This window comes from Pantherophis guttatus, chromosome 1, assembly GCF_059756535.1.
Source record: "Pantherophis guttatus breed Tessera chromosome 1, ASM5975653v1, whole genome shotgun sequence".
NCBI lineage: Eukaryota > Metazoa > Chordata > Lepidosauria > Squamata > Colubridae > Pantherophis > Pantherophis guttatus.
The window spans coordinates 247528980-247538022 of record NC_142063.1 but is presented as its reverse complement, the minus strand read 5'-3'; the positions used below and the strand labels follow the sequence as shown (position 1 = coordinate 247538022).

Sequence of the window (9043 nt, the reverse complement as noted above, 5' to 3'; positions counted from 1 at the left end):
AAACTGGATCAGTTTCTTGGCATAGATGATGCCATCAGACCACACATGTCCAAAGCTGAGTCTAGATGGATGCATCTACAGATTTCCCCAGATGGGTATAGCCCTATTAAATCATGGATGATGTTGAGAAACTGAATAGAATTAACATATTTCTTATGTGGGTGTGTATGATATAATGCTAGAATCAATGAGAATGAATGGCAGAAAGCTGAGAAAAGTTAATAGGAAAGTATTTCACAGAAATTCTTGTAAAACTATAAGTATCTAAAATGACTAACACATACAAACCATTACAATATGCTAGTCCTGGATATGGATTCAAATAAAACAAACACCAGAACTCCTGCAGAAATAATCCAGGAACACCACCCAAGCCAGATGTGCTTCATTTATTACTTCAGTCATGTATAATAAGCTAAAAAAACCCACCAATATATATAGAGGAAAACATGTTTCTTACATATAAGCTGGATAAGTACAAATGAGAAACACTGTTCTCATTGAACTTTCCATTACCTACTAAATTATGAGAGTAATATATTATCTTCTCCATCACAGGCAAGATACCATTCAATTCCAATTACTGGAAACTACTAGTATAAGGAAACTATGGTTTGCTGGGAAAGTGTGATTGTTAAATCACAGTGGAGAAACAATATGCTGCATTAAATAGGATATCAAATCCAATACAGTTTTCCTTGCATTCTTATGGTAAGAGGTATATTTCCATTTAAATTTCAATAATTATTTTTAATTTTTAATATATAAATATGCATGAAAATGTTATGCAAATTACCATTTCTTTGTTATTCTTTCAGAAAAAGAAGAAACGTAAAAAAAACCCGAATAAAATATTGTAAAAATTGAGTTCTGAACTACTGCAAGAATTTTTGCAGGGAAAAAAATAAAGTTGAACTGAAGCATGACATAAATCAGATTATCAATGGATGTATATTTGGGTATTATCACCAGAAAAAAAAAAAGAACACTCAGATATGCACATAGCACACAGATTACAGTAGTATTAACAACTAATTTATCTTGTTATAAGAATTAAAACCAGCATGATCCATATTATCATCAGAACACAGATATTGCAAAGTAAGGTACACTACATTCTTACAAAATCATGGAAGACTGCAATTATGACTTTGCAATTCATGGCAATGAAATCTCCCCCCTTCATAGGAAATGAAATATGCTCATGAGTACACACTTACTGAATAAAAAATGCCACAAGAATGTTTAGATATATAGTATACTTTAGTATGAAGAGTTCACAACTACAAGTTTTAATGTTAGAACACACCCAGTTAAGGTCTATGTTGTCTCCTAGGCAAAACGTGTCTCCTATAGGGTCTATAGTATTCTGCTCTACATCTTTCCAGAGTTAGCTCTTCCACCCCTCTAACACTGCAGAGCCTCTTTCATTCCTTGCTCCTATGTTGGGTTTCATGTGGTCCCACTTCTTTTGACTGTTTCTGTTCTATTTTCCACTCATAATTATATTTTTTAATCAGATTACTTTGCCCCAACTTCTTGATCATTCTCTTAAAATCCTGCCACCATATGCCATGTTTCCTAAAATTAAGGGCACTTTCAAGTTGGCTTTGATACTACCCCTGGCATAGTATCATATGGCACTACTGACAGCACCAGTGAATAATCTTTAAACTTAATTAATCAATATCCAAAATTGGAAAACTGGTGCCTCCTTCTATCTGCCATACTCTTAATTGTGGCTCATCTAGCTTACTATTTCATCATAGGCAACAATGAAAGCTTACAATTATTGATTGCTACAGTTTAAATGCTTGGTTTCTTTCCCTTGCTGTCTAAATTAACAGATTGTTGGCTCGTGTCTTGTTGGTTTTAGAGCAGGGGTCCCCAACTGGACTGGCACTGGGCCACAGCATGCCAGAAATTGGGCCATGCAAACAAGCAAAGCCACATCCCCATCCAAAACCACCTCTGGTCTATGGAAAAACCTCTCACCACGGAACCAGTCCCTGGTGCCCAAGAGGTTGGGGGCTACTGTCTTAGAGGAACCTGAAAATTGGATAACTACTGATTCTTATCTTGCTGATCTCAAGCCTTATACCAGGGTACCACAGTGATTTGACACCCATGTCCACTCAGGCCATACTTTTTTGTTTTCCTTCACCATGAATTAATGAGAATTGGGGTGGATGGGGGCATTAGCTGGAGCTGATTTCGGCACTTCCTTATGGAGGGAGCAAAGTCAATACAGTTATTCCTGCAATAGTCAAATGAGTACAATGACAATAGCTCTACGAGTTTGGGAAGCGTTTCAGGGATGAGAACGGTTTCAGGTTTGTCTTCTAATCTGAAGTATTATGACAGGGTGAATAGGCAAAATGGGGCTTCTTGCCCTACTTAAGTTTATTTGTAAACCTGCCTGTTCTGTAATGTTATTATTGCCAGCCTTGTTTGTTGATTATAATTTGCTTTTTTAATTATTTTTAATTGGTATATGCTACCAGAAGTCACAAAATAGGAGGGGGGAGACTTTACAAGTCTATGGAGGGGATGGAGGAAGGAAAGGTCTCTGGGCAGTGTGTTTCAAATTTGGCAACTTTTAAAGATGTGTGGGGTTCAACTTCCAGAATTTCCCAGCCAACACGCTCTCTGGGCTCTATATAACCTGTTTAGAAAACTTAATTACAGACCAGTGCTTTATTTGGGAGATTTGGAGAAGCGCCCAAATGAGAAGAAATGAAGATAAGCAGGAAAGGTAAAGAGCATTCAGAGAGATGGCAGGGAGTAATCTCACATTTGTGGTCCATTAAGCTCTCACTATTGTGACCACAAACTTTAGTCCACCAAAATAATTTCCACTTTCCGGCTTTCTGACAAACCAGTTATGAGAGTTGCCTAAAGGTCACTACTTAATTGCCACAAAAACCATCCACACTTGCTTGCAGAACCACCTAATTCAAGTGGCTTCCGACTTCAACCCAACGAAGCGGGTGAACGTGGCTTAGAGAGACTGCCTTCTTAGAAACGCCGGCAGTCATTGTACTTTACGCGCGATAGGATGCGAAAGAGGAAGGCTGGAGGGGGGCGAGGGGTGTAATCGTAAACTGGATCTTCCCAAACGTATGATTCATTGCAATCTTGCAATCCGCACGCCGGTCAAGAAAGAGAAGACTATTCTCTGTAGTAGTTCTATTTCCGTTGAACGGGGCGCCTCAAAAAAAAAAAAAAAGCTCTTTTACGCGGCGAGAGATACTAAAGGCGCAGCCCAGCCCACCGCGTGGAAGCTACCACCGCCGCTGTTGCAGCTGATGGTGACGCGCAAACGACCCCCCCCACACACACACACTATCCTTTTTTTTTGTTACATGCCCGCCTTCCCGTACGGGGCCGCCTGCCAATAAGGACGGAAGCGTTTCCATCCGCCCCCAAAGTCGCTTCGCCATAGGCCGGTTAGGGATGTCTGTCTCGGAGCCGCTTTTTCCCCGCTTTGGGAACTGACGCAGGGGTGAGGAGGCAAGGCAAGGCAGGGTAGCGGAGTCCAGGCTCCCAGCCGCGCCGAGCTAGCGAGGAGCAGCGCCAGAGCTGCGATGCTGCGGTTGCGCCATCTGTCAGGAGCCTGGGGGGCGGCGGCGGCGGCGGCGATAGTGGAAGGAGGGGAGGAGACTGACTGAGGCGGCTTTTCCTTAAGACTTGCATTTGGAAAGGAAAAGAAAAAAGGGAGGAAACGGGAGCCCGACCCCATCTTCCCCGGACGAGCACCGCGAGGCTGCCCACGCGCCGAACAAAGCTGCGGCCGCCTTCTTCGTCTCGGCGTCCCTCGCTGCTGAGGCAGGGACTTTGGACGCCCACCCGTTTCCTTCCCTCCGCCGTCTTTCGGTTCTTGCGTTCGTTAATAGCGAGCTCCGGAGCTGGCGGGAAGTGAGCGAGCGAAGGGACCTGGAGAGCCTTTCACGAGGGACTCCTCCTGCCTCCGCCCTTAGGATCCTGCAGAGAGAGAGAGAGAGAGAGAGGAGGAAAACGAAGGGGAGGGGGCGTTGGTGAGAAAGGGGCTCTGCAGACCAAGTCCTGCTGCGTTTCAGGTAAGACCCGGAACGGCGAGCCCCCCCTCCCCCCATATACACACCCCCTTTACACACACACACACACACAGACACACACAGACGCCGCCCCGCCTTAGGGGAAAGGGAAGGAAACGTGCGCCGGCTTTTGTGTGCTCGCCTTGGGTTGCTTTCCCTTCGCCCTGCTTTGTGCTCACTTCTTCGCCTCAAGTGCCTCCGAGCGTAATTGTCTCTTCGTGCCTTTTTCTCCTTCGGGGTTCCCTCTTGCAACACCCCTTCCTCCCCCCCCCCTCGGGGCTACGTAGGAACCTAAAATCCCCCCCCCCGCGGGAGAATTGGAAAGGTGGGCGGCGGTAATCGAAACGTGGATGAGTGCGTGGGTAACGGGGAGTGGGTGGGGATCGTGGGCCCAAAGAACGAGTGGCGGGGGAAGCCTTTACCCACCCCTGCGAAGAGAAATCGCTTGCGTTTTGGCGGTGCGGGAAGGGTTAAATTTGTGTCGTTGAACGTGGCCGGGTGGGGAGGTGAGGATTCCCCTACATTTTAAAGAGTCGGGGTTTTTTAGATGCAAATGTACTTAATACCGTACATTTTATATATGTTCTCTTAAACGTATATATGAAAATTAAACCTCCAGAGCTTGGCTAAGGCCTCCGTGGCTAAGAGTTACAAAGGGTGTAGTCCAGCTCTAATGGTTGTGGGGTGTCATTCATATTGTTGTTGGGTTAAGAGTACTTGTGCTATTTGGGGGGGGAGGGGGGGCGGAAGTCCACGAGAGGAAGACTTTTGAGAGCAGAAGTTTCTCCTTTTACTAGATTTGTCCCAAGGATGTGTTGGCATGAAGGGTAATTTGGACCATTCCGCCGGAAAGTGTCGGGTTAGTGTGACATGCTGGAGAAATTGTGAGACCGGCTCTTGTGACCTGCTGATTAGGACTGATGGCGCCATATGACAAAATGTTCAAAAGGGGATAATGTTTGTGGGATCTTGCAGAGCAGAGGCTTTGTGAAATGAGGGCTTTGGCATTGGAGTGGAACTTATTCCCTTGGCCCATAATAGGAGAAAGACTGGATAATCCCTGATGGAGATGCCTTGAGGTGTGAGAACATTAAATAAGATAATGAAATATATAATGTTCTGTAGCTTGTGAATGTGGAAAAGAATGGTAATAACTCTGATGATGTAATCCTTTAATAATTGACGAGTTTCCTGTTCAGCTGGGTTTTCACACTCTTATGCTGACTTTGAAAGGGGCTCCCATTTCCTCTTCCTTTTGATTCTTCTCTCTCCTCCCTAGCTTTGCAGTCCTCTTTCCTCAGGAGAGACCATCACTCTATTCTCAGTCACTTTCCTTAAACATTTAGCCTTAGTGAAGGATTCTAAATGCTCTACCGTGGGTGCCTGCATTTTTGGTACCTGCAGTCTTAAAGGGCATTTAAACCAATCTTTTTTTAAAGGTTTTGTGGTGCTGCTGAGTTTGATTTAATCCTCCATCTGTAAAAAAAAAAATAGAATTTTTAAAATTTAAAAATGAAAGAGTGATTCATGCAAGTGATTCAATTCATTCTGAGATAGGATAATGCCAAAAGCATAGTCCTATTCATGCTGACTCAGAAACAAATCCTGTTAAGTTTAATGGATTTAAGTGTGTAAGACTGCAATCTATAATGCACATAATAAAGGTGAAATAAAGGATGCACACGCCTTCTCTTTTATTCTCTCACCCCACCTTTAATACTGTGGTGGATCTGATTCCTCCAAAAAAGGAAACGAGTTTGGAAGATAACTTCTTCTTTCTGGGCACCTTCTACATGAATAATGGGAACTTCAGTTCCCAGAATTCTCAATGTTGCTGGTTGGGAGTTTTGGGAACTTCAGTTTAGTCTGACATAAACAGAGTTTGAAACCTCTGCTTAGAAGTCTGTGGTTTTCTTATTTTCAATTGCACATCCTTGTTTTATGCTACCTAAGTAACTATGTTACAGTGAGCTGTTCTTTACAGTAAACTTATCACATGATGCCATTGTAAGAATTATACCAATTGTTGAATACACTTGTGCTGGTTTTTAAAAGATACTGTCTACTAATGAGGTATAATAATACATGTAACTCTAGAATAAACTTAGTAGAATTAATTTCATTTGAACCATAAAGCTGCCTATTTCAGCATATTGACTCTGCGTGACTGACAATTCATAAAATAATACTTTTAATTGCTTACTATTTAATAAAGTTATTTTATAAATGGTCCTATTATCCTTATGTTAGCAACTGGCTGTATTCTGCGGTTGCAGAGGACAAATACTTAATTTATGAAATTCCCTAGCTTTTTATTATATTTTAATTTGCCCATAGTTATATCTACTATAAGGGTTATGTATTACCTGAACAAATGTAAAGAGGTGCTAATTCCACTTAAAATATGTTCATTGCTTACACTGAATTCCAAGAAGAAAAAGGCTAAGGCATTATACTGCATTATAACTTCTGTTATAGTACATGCACACCAAAATTTAAAAACAAAAATGACACCATAATAGAGGTACAACTGCAGGTGGCCCCACTGATTTCTCAACCCCTTCCCTGAATTTTTTCCCTGTTATCTGGGCTCAGAGAATAAGAGTAAGTCTGGCTAAAAGAAAAGGAAAGTTATTGGAATGGGCATCCCCAAGAACTGGCTGTTTTCATTAGAATGATGAAATCAACTGTGTAGTGTTATGCTGTTGATTCTCCACCCCTTTTGTTTGTTCATATGATATTACAATACATGTACAAAGGGGTTAGGTTTGTATCACAATGCCAAGATGCTTCTTATATCATTCTACGCACACTCCTCTGAAGTAAATCTCCAAAGGTGGCTAACTTAGGACCATAGCAACATGCCAGGGTCAGGTGATCACTATTTGTGACTTTCCCAGCTGGTTTCAGACAAAGTCAAGGGGGGAAAGCCAGATTCATATAATAACTCTCTGATTCATTTAATGACCACAGCAAAAAGATTCCTAAAATCGGAGTGGTCACACAATGACTTAATGACTGCATTGCTTAGCAATGGAAGTTGTCACAGTTGTGGTCATAAATTGAGGACTACCTCTCAGCACCATGTAACTGAAACTAAAAAAGATACCAACACCCAAGCTTCAGAAGAGTAAAAACTACTACTGTCCTGTTGCCAAGAAAACTGATTCCTATCAGAAGTAAATCTCAGCTCAAATTTGTGTCATTAGATTTAAGTGGTGGGAAGAGGGTTTGATTCTCTTCTCAATGATTGTTATTTTCATTCTACAAACCTGAGGTACACACACCAGTGAATCAGTTCTCTGGAAGTGGTAATTTTAGCAAGAAGACCATCTAGCTCTTGACTTGCCTTAGCTGTTCACTAACATACTAACTCTTGCGTACAGTATTTGATGAAGATATGGGAACACAGCCATTGACTTTTTACATAGGTGAATGTAGGTAGATATACCACATCACCAGTAATGTTTGCTTCCATGAATTTATCTGCATTGTGTCCTTTGATTTTTAATTAAATTGTTTTTATAAAATAATCATTGAGATTTTAAAAATAGTTTAATAATTTGTAATAATTGTAATGTGCTTACAAGGGTCTCCAGTGGGTGGGGCAATGAGCGGGAGGCTCATCCCGCAGGATGAGGCGAGGCAGTGGGCGGGGCAACTTCAGCCAGAAACAATTTCACCTCACATTTCGGTCCTGCATTAAAGAAAATGCTGCATACAGAATGCTTTACAAGCATTGGCTGTGTGAGACAATCTTGACAGGGCTGAATGTCATTATATTGTTTAATGGAAGAATTTGACAGTTGCAGCTGGGATATTAGTGCTGTTGGGAAGTTATTTAAAGAACTGCTTCTCAAATTCATACTATTTCATTTATGCCTTCAAAAGCTCTTTTTGAAGTGCTGATATACCATGTAGTAGTTTCTTTTGTTAGAATAGCAGTTCAGGAAACAATTTGGACACAAGGGGATTCTGGCTTTCAGATTACAGCGAAAATTGCAGAACAGAAATAATTTTGAACTGAGCCATTGTCTTGGCCTAATATTTCTTGAGTGAGTATATATGGTTTTTTGAAGAGTTCAGTTCCAGAAAAGACGTATTTGCTATTATAATAATAAAAATAAAAAAAATTGTATCCCATAAGGAAGATGGGTGGTAAAATTTCCTGACTGGATGTCTTTCAGATATGTGGTACACCATATTCCATTGAATATGCAAATTTATGGGTGCACTTAACTACCTTTAATATAGTTGCAATTATAATACCAGTTAGGGAATACTAGCCTGGGGAATAATTTTATATTTGTCAGCAGAGCAAATAGTGCATGCTTTTATGTGTGTATATCTTGTTACATTCAGACATATTTTAGAGTTTAAAAAAATTAGAACATTTCAAGATATCTAGTGTCAAAACATTTTTTCCTGAAGTGTCCCTTAAATCCTTATCATTCAGCTCATTAGAAATGAGTCAATTCACATTTCCACTGGTACAGTCATGAGAATGAAGTGACTGTAATTTCCTTAACTGCTCCAAAGATGGACTTTTAATTATCAGTGGGACAAATGGGCTTTTGTAATAAGATATATCTGCTAATTTTTTTCAGGCGATGCAGATGCTAGGCAGCTTTGAAAGTTTTTGTCTGTTGAATTTTCCATCGAAGAGGTAACAGTGGAAACAATACTTGCTATTTATAAAGCTATGAATATGAATCTTCTTTATGTGTCCATAGAAAACAATATATTGCTGCATGAGCCTGAGTCACATGATGCAAGTATACGTAGGTGGAATTGTTTGACAAGACATCCTTGAGGCTTACAGACCAATAAGCTTCATTAGGATAAACACTTCTAGGCATAATATGATATGCAATGAATTTAATGCAAATTTGATTATAGAAGTTAAAACTGCTCACCCTTTCAAGCAGTATGCTTCAATTAATAATTACATTAAACTAACCTTTTGG

The 9043-nt window shown here is 40.8% G+C and overlaps 1 protein-coding gene across 33 annotated transcripts in view; it reads left to right on the top strand.

The window, feature by feature from the left end:
• Positions 1–3498: 3498 nt before the first annotated feature.
• FYN (FYN proto-oncogene, Src family tyrosine kinase) overlaps positions 3499–9043 on the top strand; it is a 120327-nt gene continuing 114782 nt past the window's right edge. For all 33 annotated transcript variants that reach the window (XM_087882657.1, XM_034409185.3, XM_087882662.1 and 30 more), the window contains exon 1: positions 3499–4079. The gene's annotated coding sequence lies outside the window, so the exon portion shown is untranslated. The remainder of the gene's footprint in view (positions 4080–9043) is intronic.